The 17,499-nt window shown below is 54.1% G+C and overlaps 1 long non-coding RNA gene across 1 annotated transcript in view; it reads left to right on the forward strand.

Moving 5' to 3' along the window:
• Positions 1-4,059, forward strand: part of LOC138367913 (uncharacterized) — a 52,275-nt gene extending 48,216 nt beyond the window's left edge. The window contains exon 3 of the long non-coding RNA XR_011229472.1: positions 3,806-4,059. This is a non-coding gene — a long non-coding RNA (uncharacterized lncRNA). The remainder of the gene's footprint in view (positions 1-3,805) is intronic.
• The last annotated feature ends 13,440 nt before the right edge of the window (positions 4,060-17,499 follow it).

A 17,499-nucleotide genomic window follows, 5' to 3' on the forward strand; every position in this document is an offset into this window, starting at 1 on the left:
TAGTTTAGGGATAGGAATTTTAGGAATGTGTGTTTGTAGAACCCTGTGTGTCTTGTGTTATTTTGGGCTCATTCTCCCACTTTAACCCTTAAACTGCGCAACGCGCCTGCAGGCTCGCGTCTGGTTTGCGCAACGCGCCTGCAGGCTCGCGTCTGGTTTGCGCAACGCGCCTCCAGGTATTTTGATTTTTCACGTTCCATTCAAAACTGGCGCGCGGTGACGCGGGTATGGTATGTGTGGGTGGGGGCCCCAGTGATCGTCCGCCATCTTAAAAAAAAATCCCAGCATGCCCTGCGGCCGTGGGGAGCCTCAGTTTCACGGCAGCAACCATGTCTGATGCATCCTCTACGAGCTCCCGCTCCACGGTGACCCGCGGTCATGGAAAACGACTCTCTGAGGAGGAAATACGCGATATTTTGTATGATGACGGTGCTCTGGATGATGACCTGGACTATGATCCAGAGAAAGACCTAACTCAGAGATCTGATACGAGTGAGGAAGAGACAGAATTGGAAGATGTGGCGAGTGTGTGTGGTACTCGTGCCTCGCCCGGCCTGCCTCGCCGCCCTGGGTCAACACCGTTATCATCACCACCATCATGTATGTCCCCAGACGCTAGTAGTTTATTCAGTGATAGTACATGTGACGAATCTTTCTCGGGCTTCAGTGACATTGGCTCCAATACGAGTAGTGTGGACGACCCGAGTACGAGCAGTGGTGTTGTTACCAGGCGGGGTTTTGCTACCTCAGCAACACGCCGCGGCAGGCGGCAGCGTGCCTCACAGCATGTGGTCAACGACAGTGGCCCCTCAACATCATTTATTCGTGGTAGGTCTACAGTACGTAAATCTGCCTCAGCGCCTAGCATACCCTCACGCAGCTCCAGCAGAAGCAGCGGACGACGTAGCCGTAGTTTTGGTGCTCGTGGTGGTGTTGGCCGTGGTGTTGGCGCCAACACCAAACCCCCTGGTGTACTTGTGTGGGAGGATTGCACCACATTTGTCCCTCAAATGCCAACATTTGATGATAGCGATTTTGATGTTACACCATTATCCCCATATACTGGTGATGATATGGCAGACATGGAATATTTTCAGGCATATTTTGACAATGTATCCATGACGCATCTTGTGACTGAGACAAACAGGTTCGCTCACAGCCTCATAGACGAAGGCATTTTACCTGCCTCACGGCTCACACGATGGAAGGACACGACAATCGACGAAATGTACGTGTTTCTGGCACTCTGTATGATGATGAAGCACTCTGAGAAAGCTGTCATCCAAGATTATTGGAGCAAAGACAGCCTTGTTCCATCGCCTGTGTTCAACCGGTACATGTCGCGTTATAGGTTTCTCTTGATTCTCAGGTGCCTGCATTTCGAGAATAATGCAAATGAGGACAGACACGACAGACTGTGGAAAGTACGGAAGATGTTCAGTGACATAAGAGGGAAGTTCAGGGATTATTTTGTACCTGGACAGAATGTGGTTATTGACGAGTCACTTGTACTGTTCAAGGGGCGACTGGCATTCAAGCAGTACGTTCCATGAAAGCGGCACCGATTTGGACTGAAGTTTTTTGTGCTTTGCGACTGTGAGACTGGTATTGTCTTGGACATGATATTATATTCTGGTACAGACGTCGACATACCGGCTCAAGATGAACACGGGTTCGCTGGCAGTGTTGTAAAAACCCTGATGGAACCGTTGCTGAACAAGGGGCATGTACTGTACACCGACAACTATTACACCAGCCCCTTATTGACCAGATACCTCCTTGCCCACAACACCGGCGTATGTGGCACTGTGAAGAGCCACAGGAAGGAAATGCCAGTGTTCGGTATAGCTATAGCCGTGGGTGAGTGCCAGCTGCGTAAGTGTGACAATACGCTGTCAGTGCAGTGGAAGGACAGACGCGAGGTGAATATGCTGACTACGATTCACACCGGTGCCATATTGGACAGTGGGAAGGTCCACTTTCAGACACGCAACACCGTGTATAAGCCAGACTGTGTCATAGACTATAACGTGAACATGCGCCTCGTCGATAAGTGTGACATGATGCTTGGTGGAGTGGAGTGCGTGCGCAAGTCTGTGAAGTGGACTAAAAAGTTCTTCTTCCACCTCATGGATGTTGCAGTGCTCAACTGCTTCAATATGTACTTAGTAAAATCTGGCAGGAGACCGTCTATACGTACATTCAGTGCTGATGTTGTGTCACAGCTGCTAGTAAAGTATGGCAAGGAGGGTTCTGTTGTACCACCCGGAGTGCAAGCAACAATGCCACATGCAGCTCCAGACAGATTGAGGGGTAATGAGAACTTCGGAGTACATATGCTCGAGTATATGCCAGGCACAGCATCACGGGAGAAGGGTAAACGTGCGTGTATAGTATGCAGGAACACTACCCGCAGAGAACAGAAACGAAGATGTATCAGCACCTGGTGCGTGGAGTGCAAGGTGCCACTCTGCCCCGTTGGCTGTTTCGCAGCATATCACACACTCGCGGAGTACTGAGTGTGTTTATGGTGTGTGTATATAGTGTGTGATACTGTACAGTGTGTATATAAAGTGTAAATATAAATTTATTTGGCATGATACATTGGAAATTGTGCAGGATAAGTGAACTTGTTTGCGATGCACGTAACACAGTGTCTACGGACAGTACGGACGTTGTACTGCGATATTATAGTGTACGTGTTCATTATACATTGGATTGGCACATAAAAACAATGAAAATGTATCAGGAAATGTGCGCAATAAATGAACGAAAATATATTCGCGGCAACTCTCGCGCCCCGCCCCGAGCCCCCCACCGCCTCCGAGAGCTTACGCCTCGGGCGCACGGGGAATGATGACGTCACGCCCCAACTTCCGGACCCCATAGCAGCCAAAGTAAGTACAATTTCGAATTTTTTTTTACATACCCATACTCAGGGAAGGGTTTTTGACACTTTAAAAAGAAAAAAGAATTTTTTCCAGAGAATTTATTTCCTGCGCACTGCGGAGGTGTCACATTTGGAGGCAACGCAGTTAAGGGGTTAAGGAGTACTGTAATACGTGGTTTAAACTCCATCAACCTTGGTCCCCGTTAGTAAAGTGATTAAGTGTAGAGACCTTATATTGTAAAAATCCATGCTACATTTGTATATTACCAAGAGAGTCTACAGTAAAATAATGACTAAGCCCAGATTTGTGTGGGACCAATAGTCAGTTCATCCATTATGTTTATGTTTGGTGAAGAGTATCACTCAATCTCAACAATCCATTAACATAATCATGTGTTCCCATAGTTAATAAGTGTAGAATAATCCGGAGTTGGTCAATAAAACCCATGTGTAAAGATTTAACCCACTGTGCACTTATTGTCCAACTTAGACTAAGAATACTTGACCCTTCCTCAATTATCACATACGATATATACGTTTGTTTCCTTCCATTATTAGTAAGAAAGTAAGGACGGGTTTTGTTAGTCATACTCTTGGGTATGACTTACAAGCAACCCTGCTGCTGCAAATGTTACCAAAAAATATTATCAAATATTATTACCCAAAAAAATTATATAACAAAAAATATTATAATATAAACATATCCCATACTCTGGGATATGTTTATAAAAAATATTGACCTTGCTGTGGATATGTTAATCTGTCAGTAATATTAACTAACTCTAATATTAACTCTAGAATAGCTAATACAAAGAATGTATGTAAATATTACGTAATTTGTATTAGTAAATAAAGTACTGTAATATTACTTTTTGTTGTAAATACATCTAGCTTAACCAAATATTCTTTCCACAGGATAACAAGCCAGAGGTATGTTCAGTGTGTTATAACGATTATGACGACAATCAGCTACGGCCTCGCACATTGCCGTGCGGCCACACATTCTGCTCCCAGTGTATTGACAATGCTATCAAGAATGGTCAGCTGACTTGCCCCAGCTGCCGTGGCCAGCACGCTGCCACAGCTACTACTCAGTTCCCAATTAGCTATGGCATGGAGGCTTTAGTTAGGAAACTCAAAAATATCCAGCAAACACAAGAGAAAACTGTACCCGCAAAAAAGAAGTTTCGTTCCATGTTGCAGGAGCAGAAGAGCAGCATTAGCAGCCTCATTAAAAACTGTGAAGAGGTACTGTCCCAGCTGGGGGAGTACCGGGGGCAGCTGGGGGACTGGAAGACTCATCACCTCCAGCTCCAGGACAGACTCTATGCTCTGGTAGAGCAGAACAAGTCAGCAAAGAAGCTCTTGGAACTGGAGGATACCAGTGTGGTGGATATGACAACACAAGGAGAGGAAGGGAAGACTCAGCTGCAGGCCATGTTGGGGAACCTCGACACAGTCAACACCCCACAGGAGGTTGACACAACCATAGACACAGCTGATGAGTGCAGCATGAAGGTAGAAGATTGGCTCAAGAAGTGCCAGGAACTCTTCCCTAATGTCAAGACTGTCCACACCTCAGTGAAGGTACGCTGCTGAAGGTCACATTGTTCTCACCCAACTGAGTGTAGTATTGCCTCTATATAAACACTTTTGACATGGAGACACATCAAGATGCGAGTTGACTTTATAGATAGGAAACTTTTTGCTCTAACACCTGAAACATTTTTATTAATAAAGTCAACTGTCATCTTGGTGTTTCTCTACACTGTGGTCAGTGTAAAGAAACACCATTACTTATAGTTTTCAGTTACTTTACTCAGAGCCTGATGCTTCATTATAGTCCAGTTACTTTACTCAGAGCCTGATGCTTCATTATAGTCCAGTTACTTTACTCAGAGCCTGATGCTTCATTATAGTCCAGTTACTTTACTCAGAGCCTGATGCTTCATTATAGTCCATTTACTTTACTCAGAGCCTGATGCTTCATTATAGTCCAGTTACTTTACTCAGAGCCTGATGCTTCATTATAGTCCAGTTACTTTACTCAGTGCCTGATGCTTCATTATAGTCCAGTTATTTTACTCAGAGCCTGATGCTTCATTATAGTCCAGGTTCCACATTAATGTTTGTGTTGGTAATGACAGGTGCAGGAGACCATAAGGGAGGCCCTGGAGATGATGACCACAGAGACAGTTGCCACAGCTGACCCCGTACACCTGGGAGACTCAGCCTCCACCATTAATGTTTGTGTTGGTAATGACAGGTGCAGGAGACCATCAGGGAGGCCCTGGAGATGACGACCACAGAGACAGGTGCCACAGCTGACCCCGTACACCTGGGAGACTCAGCCTCCACCATTAATGTTTGTGTTGGTAATGACAGGTGCAGGAGACCATCAGGGAGGCCCTGGAGATGACGACCACAGAGACAGGTGCCACAGCTGACCCCGTACACCTGGGAGACTCAGCCTCCAACATCATGGATAAAGTTCAGGAAATCACTTTAGAGATCCCCCAGAAGCAATTAACAGTAAGTTTTTTATTTTCTCTCATAGGTCATACCACAAGATAAAGAGTTGAGTTTTGAGGAGAGGAAGCCTGTTCTTAGGTTTATCGGGGTTCCCCAAGGTCAACTACTGACTTTCCTTAACATACAATGCACTATAGTTGCCTAACTCCTGTATAAATATTTACTGGTTGGTGAACAGAGGCAACAGGTGAAAGGCAACAGGAAACATGTTAACCATTTCTGGCCTGCACGGTGATTGAACCCGTGATCCTCTATTGAACCCGGGATCCTGGCCCCCCTCACAGAGGCGCAGAGAGCGGGAGACACTCCACCAACCTTTCCAAAAAAGTATACCTGGTTGATACCTGGTTGATGGGGTTCTGGGAGTTGTTCTACTCCCCAAGCCCGGCCCGAAGCCAGGCTTGACTTGAGAGAGTTTGGACCACTAGGCTGTTGCTTGGAGCGTCCCGCAGGCCCACATATCCACCACAGCCCGGTTGATCTAGCACTCCTTAGGGGAAACAATCTAGTTTCCACTTGAAGATGTGTACGGTTGTTCCGGCAATATTTCTTATGCTCGCTGGGAGGACGTTGAATCCAGTAAGACAGCGAACCAAATCAGACCACTGCTGGGTACGAAGAAACTGAAGCCTTAAAATTGCCAACGAACTCCACAACAATGCCAGCACCAACCCCATGCCAGTAGAGGGATGGGGGGGGGCTGGAGCTACAGGTCCAGCACCAACCCCCTGCCAGTAGAGGGGGGGCTGGAGCTACAGGTCCAGCACCAACCCACTGCCAGTAAAGGGGGGGCTGGAGCTACAGGTCCAGCACCAACCCACTGCCAGGAAAGGGGGGCTGGAGCTACAGGTCCAGCACCAACCCCCTGCCAGTAGAGGGGGGCCGGAGCTACACATCCAGCACCAACCCCCTGCCAGTAGAGGGGGGCTGGAGCTACAGGTCCAGCACCAACCCACTGCCAGTAAAGGGGGGCTGGAGCTACAGGTCCAGCACCAACCCACTGCCAGTAAAGGGCTGGAGCTACAGGTCCAGCACAACCCCCTGCCAGTAGAGGGGGGGGGAGGCTGGAGCTACAGGTACAACTCCAACCCCCTGCCAGTAGAGGGGGGCTGGAGCTACTGGTCCAGCACCAACTCCCCCTGCCAGTAGGGGGGGGGGGCTGCAGCTACAGGTCCAGCACCAACCCCTTGCCAGTAGAGAGGGGCTGGAGCTACAGGTCCAGCACCAACCCCCTGCCAGTAGAGGGGGGGGAGGCTGGAGCTACAGGTCCAGCACCAACCCCCTGCCAGTAGAGGGAGGGGGGCTGGAGCTACAGGTTCAGCACCAACCCCCTGTCAGTAGAGGGGGGCTGGAGCTACAGGTCCAGCACCAACCCCCGACCAGTAGAGGAGGGCTGGAGCTACAGGTCCAGCACCAACCCCCTGCCAGTAGAGGGGGCTGGAGCTACAGATCCCGCACCAACCCCCTGCCAGTAGAGGGGTCTGGATCTACAAGTCCAACACCAACCCCCTGCCAGTAGAGGGGAGCTGGAGCTACAGGTGCAGCACCAACCCCCTGCCAGTAGAGGGGGGGCTGGAACTACAGGTCCAGCACCCACGCCTTGCCAGTAGTGTGGGGCTGGAGCTACAGGTCCAACACCAACCCTCTGCCAATAGAGCAGGGCTGGAGCTACAAGTCCAACACCAACCCCCTGCCAGTAGAGGGGGGCTGGAACTACAGGTCCAGCACCCACCCCTTGCCAGTAGAGGGGGGCTGGAGCTACAGGTCCAACACCAACCCTTTGCCAATAGAGCAGGGCTGGAGCTACAAGTCCAACACCAACCCCCTGCCAGTAGAGGGGGGGCTGGAGCTACACGTCAAGCACCAACCCCCTCCCGGTAGAGGGTTGGGGGCTGGAGATACAGGTGCAGCACCTACCCCCTGCCTGTAGAGGGGGGCTGGTGCTACAGGTCCAACACCTACCCCCTGCCAGTAGAGGGGGGGCTGGAGCTATAGGTCCAGCACCAACCCTCTTCCAGTAGAGGGGGGCTGGAGCTACAGGTCCAGCACCAACCCCCTGCCAGTAGAGGGGGCTGGAGCTACAGGTCCAGCACCAACCCCCTACCAGTAGAGGTGGGGTGGAGCTACACGTCAAGCACCAACCCCCTGCCAACAGAGCAGGGCTGGAGCTACAAGTCCAACACCAACCCCCTGCCAGTAGAGGGGGCTAGAGCTACAGGTCCAGCACTAACCCCCTGCCAGTAGAGAAGGGGCTTGAGCTATAGGTTCAGCAACAACCCCCTGCCACTAGAGGGGGCTGGAACTACAGATCCAGGGCCAACCCCCCTGCTAGTAGAGGAGTGCTTGAGCTACAGGTGCAGGACCATCCCCTCCCACTGCCAGTAGAGGAGGGCTGCAGCTAAAGCTACAGCACCAACCTCCTGCCAGTAGAGGGGGGCTGGAGCTACAGGTCCAGCTCCAACCCCCTGCCAGTAGAGGGGGGCTGGAACTACAGGTCTAGCACCAACCCCCTGCCAGTAGAGAGGGGCTGGAGCTACAGGTCCAGCACCAATCCCCTGCCAGTAGAGGGGGCCTGGAGCTACAGGTTCAGCACTAACCCCCTGCCAGTAGAGGGGGAAGGCTCGAGCTACAGGTTCAGCACCAATCCCCTGCCAGTAGAGGGGGGCAGGGCTGGAGCTACAGGTCCAGCACCACCCCCCCCTGCCAGTAGAGAGGGGAGGCTAGAGCTACATGTCCAGCACCAACCCCATGCCAGTAGAAGGGGCTGAAGCTACAGGTCCATCATCAATCGCCTGCTAGTACATGGGGGCCAGAGCTACAGGTGCTGCATCAACCCTCTGCCAGGAGAAGGGGGCTGGAGCTACAGGTCCAGGACCAACCCCCTGCCAGTAGAGAAGGGACTGGAGCTACAGGTCCAGCACCAACCTTCTGCCAGTAGATGGGGGCCGGAGCTACAGGTCCAGGACCAACCCCCTGCCAGTAGAGGGGGGCTGGAGCTACAGGTCTAGCACCAACCCCCTGCCAGTAGAGGGGGGCTGGAGCTACAGGTCTAGCACCAACCCCCTGCCAGTAGAGGGGGGCTTAAGCTACAGGTCCAGCACCATCCCCCTGCCAGTAGAGGAGGCTGGAGCTGCAGGTCAAGCACCAACCCCCTGCCAGTAGAGGGGGCTGGAGCTACAGGTTCAGCACCAACCCCCTGCCAGTAGAGGGGGGGCTGAAGCTACAGGTCCAGCACCAACCCCCTGCCAGTAGAGGGGGGAGGCTGGAGTTACAGGTCCAGCACCAACCCCTTGCCAGAAGAGGGGGGGGGGGGGGCTGAGCTACAGGTCCAGGACCAACCGCCCCCTGCCAGTAGAGGGAGCTGAAGCTACAGGTCCAGCTCCAACCCCCTGCCAGTAGAGGGGGCTGGAGCTACAGATTCCGGGCCAACCCCTTGCCAGTAGAGGGGAGCTAGAGCTACAGGTCCAGCACCAACCCCCTGCTAGTAGAGGGGGGGCTGGATCTACAGGTCCAGCACCAACCTCCTGCCAGTAGAGGGGGGCTGGAGCTACAGGTCAAGCGCCAACCCCCTGCCAGTAGAGGGGGGGAAGGAACTGCAGGTTCAGCACCAACCCGCTGCCAGTAGGATGGGGGCTGGAGTTACAGGTCCAGCACCAACCCCCTGTCAGTAGAAGGGGGCTGGAGCTACAAGTCCAGCACCATTCCCCTGCCAGTAGAGGAGGGGCTGGAGCTACAGGTCCAGCACCAACCCCCTGCCAGTAGAGGGGGCTGGAGCTACAGGTCCAGCATCAACCCTCTGCCAGTAGAGGGGGGCTGGAGTCTTCATTTTTAGGACCAACCCCCTGCCAGTAGAGGGGGGGGGCTGGCGCTATAGATCCAGGGTCAACCCCCTGCCAGTAGAGGGGGCTGGAGCTACAGGTCCAGCACCAATCCCCTGCCAGGAGAGGGGGGCCGGAGCTACAGGTCCAGGACCAACCCCCTGCCAGTAGAGGGGGGCTGGAGCTACAGGTCCAGCACTAACCCCCTGCCAGTAGAGGGGGGTGGAGCTACAGGTCCAGCACCAACTCCCTGCCAGAAGAGTGGGAAGGAACTGCAGGTTCAGCACCAACCCCCTGCCAGAAGAGGGGGGGGGGACTGGAGTTACAGGTCCATCATCAATCCCCTGCTAGTACAGGGGGGCTGGAGCTACAGGTCAAGCACCAACCCCCTGCCAGTAGAGAAGGGGCTGGAGCTATAGGTTCAGCAACAACCCCCTGCCACTAGAGGGGGCTGGAACTACAGATCCAGGGCCAACCCCCCTGCCAGTAGAGGAGTGCTTGAGCTACAGGTGCAGGACCACCCCCCCCCCCTGCCAGTAGAGGAGGGCTGGAGCTAAATCTACAGCACCAACCTCCAGCCAGTAGAGGGGGGCTGGAGCTACAGGTCCAGCACTAACCCCCTGCCAGTAGAAGAGGGCTAGATCTACAGGTCCAGCACCAACCTCCTGCCAGTAGAGGGGGGCTGGAGCTACAGGTCCAGGACCAACCGCCCCCTGCCAGTAGAGGGGGCTGGAGCTACAGGTCCAGCACCAACCCCCTGCCAGTAGAGGGGGGCTGGAGCTACAGGTCCAGGACCAACCGCCCCCTGCCAGTAGAGGGGGCTGGAGCTACAGGTCCATCATCAATCCCCTGCTAGTACAGGGTTGCTGGAGGTCCATGACCACCCCCCCTGCCAGTACAGGGGGCTGGATCTACAGGTCGAGCATCAACCCGGTGCCAGGAGAGGAGGGCTGGAGCTACAGGTCCAGCTTCAACCCCCTGCCATTAGAGGTGAGGAGGACTAGAGCTACAGGTCCAGCAGGAATCCCCTGCCAGGAGAGGGAGCTGGAGCTACAGATTCAGGGCCAACCCTCTGCCAGTAGAGGGGAGCTAGAGCTACAGGTCCAGCACCAACCCCCCTGCTAGTAGAGGGGGCTGGAGCTACAGGTCAAGCGCCAACCCCCTGCCAGTAGAGGGGGGGAAAGGAACTGCAGGTTCACCACCAACCCCCTGCCAGTAGAAGGGGTTGGAGCTACAGGTCCAGTACCAACCCCCTGCCAGTAGAGGGGGCTGGAGCTACAGGTCAAGCGTCAACCCTCTGCCGGTAGAGGGGGGCTGGAGTCTTCATTTCCAGGACCAACCCCCTGCCAGTAGAGGGGGGGCTGGCGCTACAGATCCAGGGTCAATCCCCTGCCAGTAGAAGGGAGCTGGAGCTGCAGGTTTAGCACCAACCCCCTGCCAGTAGAGGGGGCTGGAGCTACAGGTCCAGCACCAATCCCCTGCCAGTAGAAGGGGGAGGCTGGAGCTACAGGTCCAGGACCAACCCCCTGTCAGTAGAGGGGGGCTGGAGCTACAAATTCAGGGCCAATCCCCTGCCAGTAGAGGGGAGCTAGAGCTACAGGTCCAGCACCAACCTCCTGCCAGTAGAGGGGGGCTGGAGGCTACAGGTCCAGCACCATCCTCCTGTCAGTAAACGGGGGGCTAGAGCTACAGGTCAAGCACCAACCCCCAGCCAGTAGAGGGGGGGGCTTTGAGCTATAGGTCTAGCAACAACCCCCCTTGCCAGTAGAGGAGGGCTAGATCTACAGGTCCAGCACCAATCCCCTGCCAGTAGAGGGGGCCTGGAGCTACAGGTTCAGCACCAACCCCCTGCCAGTAGAGGGGGGAGGCTGGAGCTACAGGTTCAGCACCAACGCCCTGCCAGTAGAGGGGGCGGGGCTGGAGCTACAAGTCCAGCACCAACCCCCTGCCAGTAGAGGGGGGAGGCTGGAGCTACAGGTCCAGCACCAACCTCCTGCCAGTAGAGGGGGGCAGGAGCTACAGGTCCAGCTCCAACCCCCTGCCAGTAGAGGGGGGCTGGAGCTAAAGATCCAGCACCAACCCCCTGCCAGTAGAGGGGGGCAGGAGCTACAGGTCCAGCACCAATCCCCTGCCAGTAGAGGGGGGAGGCTGGAGCTACAGGTCCAGCACCAACCCCCTGCCAGTAGAGGGGGGAGGCTGGAGCTACAGGTCCAGCACCAACCCCCTGCCAGTAGAGAGGGGGCTGGAGCTACAGGTCCAGCACCAACCTTCTGCCAGTAGATGGGGGCCGGAGCTACAGGTCCAGGACCAACCCCCTGCCAGTAGAGGGGGGGCTGGAGCTACAGGTCTAGCACCAACCCCCTGCCAGTAGAGGGGGCTGGAGCTACAGGTCTAGCACCAACCCCCTGCCAGTAGAGGGGGGCTGGAGCTACAGGTCCAGAACCAACCCCCTGCCAGTAGAGGGGGGCTGGAGCTTCAGGTCCAGCACCATCCCCCTGCCAGTAGAGGAGGCTGGAGCTGCAGGTCCAGCACCATCCCCCTGCCAGTATAGCGGGGCTGGAGCTACAGGTCCAGCACCAACCCCCTGCCAGTAGAGGGGGCTGAAGCTACAGGTTCAGCACCAACCCCCTGCCAGTAGAGGGGGGGGCTGGAGCTACAGGTTCAGCACCAACCCCCTGCCAGTAGAGGGGGGAGGCTGGAGCTACAGGTCCAGCACCAACCCCTTGCCAGAAGAGGGGGGGGGGGGCTGGAGCTACAGGTCCAGGACCAACCACCCCCTGCCAGTAGAGGGGGCTGGAGCTACAGGTCCATCATCAATCCCCTGCTAGTACAGGGTTGCTGGAGGTCCATGACCACCCCCCTGCCAGTAGAGGGGGCTGGATCTACAGATTCAGGGCCAACCCCCTGCCAGTAGAGGGGAGCTAGAGCTACAGGTCCAGCACCAACCCCCTGCTAGTAGAGGGGGGCTGGATCTACAGGTCCAGCACCAACCCCCTGCCAGTAGAGGGGGGGCTGGAGCTACAGGTCCAGCATCAACCCCCTGCCATTAGAGGTAGCCTGTAGCTACAGGTCCAGCACCAACCCCCTGCCAGTAGAGGGGGGCTGGAGCTACAAGTCCAGCACCAACCCCCTGCCAGTAGAGGAAGGCTGGAGCTACAGGTCCAGCACCAACCTCCTGCCAGTAGAGGGGGGCTAGAGCTACAGGTCAAGCACCAACCCCCAGTCAGTAAAGGGGGGGCTTGAGCTATAGGTCTAGCAACAACCCCCCTTGCCAGTAGAGGGGGGCTGAAGCTACAGGTCCAGCAGCAACCCCCTGCTAGTAGAGGGAGGCTGGAGCTACAGGTCCAACACCAACCCCCCTGCCAGTAGAGGGGGGCTGGAGCTACAGGTTCAGCATCAACCCCCTGCCAGTAGAGGGGGGCTGGAGCTACAGGTCCAACACCAACCCCCCTGCCAGTAGAGGGGGGCTGGAGCTACAGGTTCAGCATCAACCCCCTGCCAGTAGAGGGGGCTGGAGCTACAGGTCCAGCTCCAACCCCCTGCCAGTAGAGGGGGGCTGGAGCTACAGGCCCAGCACCAACCCCCTGCCAGTAGAGGGGGGCTGGAGCTACAGGTCCAGCTCCAACCCCCTGCCAGTAGAGGGGGGCTGGAGCTACAGGTCCAGCGTCAACCCTCTGCCGGTAGAGGGGGGCTGGAGTCTTCATTTGCAGGACCAACCCCCTGCCAGTAGAGGGGGGGCTGGCGCTACAGATCCAGGGTCAATCCCCTGCCAGTAGAAGGGAGCTGGAGCTGCAGGTTTAGCACCAACCCCCTGCCAGTAGAGGGGGCTGGAGCTACAGGTCCAGCACCAATCCCCTGCCAGTAGAGGGGGGAGGCTGGAGCTACAGGTCCAGGACCAACCCCTGTCAGTAGAGGGGGGCTGGAGCTACAAATTCAGGGCCAATCCCCTGCCAGTAGAGGGGAGCTAGAGCTACAGGTCCAGCACTAACCCCCTGCCAGTAGAGGGGGGTGGAGTTACAGGTCCAGCACCAACTCCCTGTCAGTAGAGGGGGCTGGAGCTACAGGTGAAGCACCAAATCCCTGCCAGAAGAGTGGGAAGGAACTGCAGGTTCAGCACCAACCCCCTGCCAGAAGAGGGGGGGGGGGCTGGAGCTACAGGTCCATCATCAATCCCCTGCTAGTTCAGGGGGGCTGGAGCTACAGGTCCATGACCACCCCCCCCCCCTGCCAGTAGATGGGGCTGGAGCTACAGGTCAAGCACCAACCCCCTGCCAGTAGAGAAGGGGCTTGAGCTACAGGTCCAGCTCCAACCCCCTGCCAGTAGAGGGAGGCTGGAGCTACAGGTCCAGCGTCAACCCTCTGCCGGTAGAGGGGGGCTGGAGTCTTCATTTCCAGGACCAACCCCCTGCCAGTAGAGGGGGGGGCTGGCGCTACAGATCCAGGGTCAATCCCCTGCCAGTGGAAGGGAGCTGGAGCTGCAGGTTTAGCACCAACCCCCTGCCAGTAGAGGGGGCTGGAGCTACAGGTCCAGCACCAATCCCCTGCCAGTAGAGGGGGGAGGCTGGAGCTACAGATCCAGGACCAACCCCCTGTCAGTAGAGGGGAGCTGGAGCTACAAATTCAGGGCCAATCCCCTGCCAGTAGAGGGGAGCTAGAGCTACAGGTCCAGCACTAACCCCCTGCCAGTAGAGGGGGGTGGAGCTACAGGTCCAGCACCAACTCCCTGCCAGTAGAGGGGGCTGGAGCTACAGGTGAAGCACCAAATCCCTGCCAGTAGAGTGGGAAGGAACTGCAGGTTGAGCACCAACCCCCTGCCAGTAGATGGGGCTGGAGCTACAGGTCAAGCACCAACCCCCTGCCAGTAGAGAAGGGGCTTGAGCTATAGGTTCAGCAACAACCCCCTGCCACCAGAGGGGGCTGGAGCTACAGTTCCAGGGCCAACCCCCTGCCAGTAGAGGAGTGCTTGAGCTACAGGTGCAGGACCACCCCCCCTGCCAGTACAGGGGGCTGGATCTACAGGTCGAGCATCAACCCCGTGCCAGGAGAGGAGGGCTGGAGCTACAGGTCCAGCTTCAACCCCCTGCCATTAGCGGTTGGGGACTAGAGCTACAGGTCCAGCAGGAATCCCCCTGCCATGAGAGGGGGCTGGAGCTACAGATTCAGGGCCAACCCCCTGCCAGCAGTAGCCAAAGTAGGAGAAGCGTCGTGAAGATCTGAAGAGGCCCATGTGAGGCGTGTTTACAAACTGGATGCGATGGCAGCGCTCCTGGCGGCGGTGGCGCGAGACTCAGGGACCCCACACTGTTCACGCTAGAAGCACGAAGATAAATTCTGACGACGACAATATTGCGACGATGGAATAACCAGTTGATACTTGCGACGATGGCTGACGACGATTGCAGTAGCTTGCACCCTCACGAAGCTTGATACTGTCAGCTTGGGCGGCGGTGGTGGTGGTGGTGTAGGTTCCCACGTGGTGGCGCGAGATTCAAAAATGGCTGGCGCGGGAAGCTTCCTTCCTCCTCACTGATGAGTGCGCGTTCTCACAGGAAAATATTGACCCTTACTTCTGAAACGTTGGCCTGGAGTAGTGGTTGATGGCAGGACCCCGGTCTGGCACAATATTTGATGCGTGGGTGGCAGGATGGCGGCTTATGGCGGTGGCGGTGGCTTGGCTGGAACACGAGGCGATGCTGGGTACTTGAACTTTTGTTTCCAGAAAAAAAATTTCTGGATCCCACTGCTGCTACCAGTATTCGTTGTACCTTGTTCGGGTAGAATGTAGACTCAGTAGTCGCTTCTGTATATATTTATTGACTGAGATAGCAAGGTAATATCTGCCTAGCCGAGGTCCTTCTACTCTGAGTCTGTGTGGATAACTGAGGCTGCTGGGAGCATGGCTTGGATGCTCCTCTGTCTGGCATGACGTCAGAGGTCCTACTTAGCCTGTGATTGGTTACATTTCAACTGACAGAATTTGAGTATAACATGACACCACCATACGTGACACTGGGGCGTGTGACACCACCACATGTAACAGCTATGTGACCATACCATCAGTGTTGAAGGGGTAAGTGGTCTGGCTTGGCGCTAGTCAATCCTCTACCCAAATGTTTCCGATGCGTACAAAGTAGACGCTGACAGTTGCTCACTAAAGTGTTACATTAAGTGCACCAACGAACAACTTATCAATTTTCAAGTTATCATGTTAGTTTAAGTACTGTGGGAATCACATTCTAGAGTAGACAGGTCTTCAAATAAATAATGAAACTCGAAAAAGTTGCATTTTATTATTAAATTATTTTAGTGTATAAATTATGAACAGGTAAAAAGGAGTTATGAAAGAGAGTAACTTCAATAATCTGTTATAAAAACTTTGATAATATTAACTTTGCATGTTTCTTAGACACTTAGCATAGAAACTTAACAAGATATATATATATTATATAACTGTTCGTGATTATATATATTTGCTAATGCTCATATAATTCAGTATAATCTTCATTCGCATGTTGAGGTCTTAGTAAGATGTTCTCTTAGACTATTGTGGGAGCTTGCAGGCGTCAATAGTGATCGGCTTAACTTAATCGTCTTAAACAGGACGAGTGATGATTCTCCGCCGCGACAGCATCACCACTGATGATTCATAAGACACATAGGAAGAATTAATGATTAATAGAAATCAGTCTGGCTGGCTAGGACACATTGATACATCCACAAAGGACACGGGAAAGGACACAGATAACCCAGATATGGAAGATGTCCAAGAATCTTACATTGTCTAAAAGCAAGATTTTTTGCGTATCCTAAATGAGGCTTCATAGCACTACTACCATCTGCCATAGCCTCCGCCACCATAGCCTCCCCCGTAGCCTCCTCCGTAGCCTCCTCCGTAGCCTCCTCCGTAGCCTCCTCCGTAGCCTCCCCCGTAGCCTCCCCCGTAGCCTCCTCCGTAACTTCGCCCGTAGCCTCGTCTACGGCCGCCGTATTTCTTGTGTTTCTTCCTATATTTCTTAAGTTTCTTCCAAATGGGATTTGGGTCGGCGATGGGGTCAGCGCTGACGCAGGTGAACACCGCCGTCAGCACCAGCAGGAGCACCACCACCACGCTCGCCTGACGAAGGAGAGGAACGCAAGGAATAATATAACACTTCCACGTAAACATGAGCCGTGTTCGGCACCATCACAGCAAATCTTAAACACACTAAGAGCAAAATTCATCTTCCAGAGCTCCAGGCAAGCAGAAGCCTCGCTCCAAACTATAACCTCACACCAAAGACGTTTCTATACGATGCAAATACTCACGAGTTTCATTATTGATAGAAATAAAAGACTGAACTAGAAACAAAAAAGTAGCTTCGTTAACACCGGATGGCGACGCAAGCTGAACTGTGTAGTGTCGTGTTGTTTGTGTCGTATTTATACCGTGAGCCAGTGATGGGTGTGTCACACCAGCGCGTCAACAGTGTGGCACCAGCACTCGTTCACAGGGGAGAGTATCGACCTTACACGAGGTGTGACTGCTGCTGCGGGAGATGGTAAATGATATCAAGATCCGTGGAGGTCAGGCGCGACGATCATGTGAAGCAGGCGACCGTCAACTCACCTGCTCCACGGACTCACCACTCGACGAAAGTTGCTGTTGATTTACGGTTTGTTAACACATAAACATCCACACACGCACGCATGCGCGCGCACACACACACTAGTAAACTAGGTCCTCGCAGTCGAGCGGACCACGCTCGGGAGTAGTAATCCAAAGGGGTCCAGAACCGATCTGCCGAACGAAACAGAAGTAAATCGGCAGAATTTATTTCACTTGATGCTCCTGTTTACCTAGGGTAACAGACAGGCGGCAGTAAACTACAGGTCAGTGCCCTTAACTTGCATACTATGCAAGGTGCTGGAGAAAACTGTGAGAAAAAGCATCACCAACTCAGGTTACAGGATAGTAAATCTTGCGTCAAAGGTTTATTAAAATTCTTTGACCAGGCTACAAACAATAGACACGAAAGAGAAGGTGGGCAGACTGCATATTTTTGGATTGTCAAAAGACTTTTGACTCAGTATCCCATGAGTGACTTGTATATAAGTTGCAAAAGCAGATAAGAGCGACAGAGAATTAAGGTGAGTGAGGCGTGAGGTCTCAGAGTGGCGAGATGTCACTCGGTTCACTTAGTTTTCGGACCTATCCTGTTTCTTTTATATGTAAATTATCTTTCGAAAGTAATGGACTCACTCCTCTCACTGTTTGGTGAT

This window comes from Procambarus clarkii, chromosome 23, assembly GCF_040958095.1.
Source record: "Procambarus clarkii isolate CNS0578487 chromosome 23, FALCON_Pclarkii_2.0, whole genome shotgun sequence".
Taxonomy (NCBI): domain Eukaryota; kingdom Metazoa; phylum Arthropoda; class Malacostraca; order Decapoda; family Cambaridae; genus Procambarus; species Procambarus clarkii.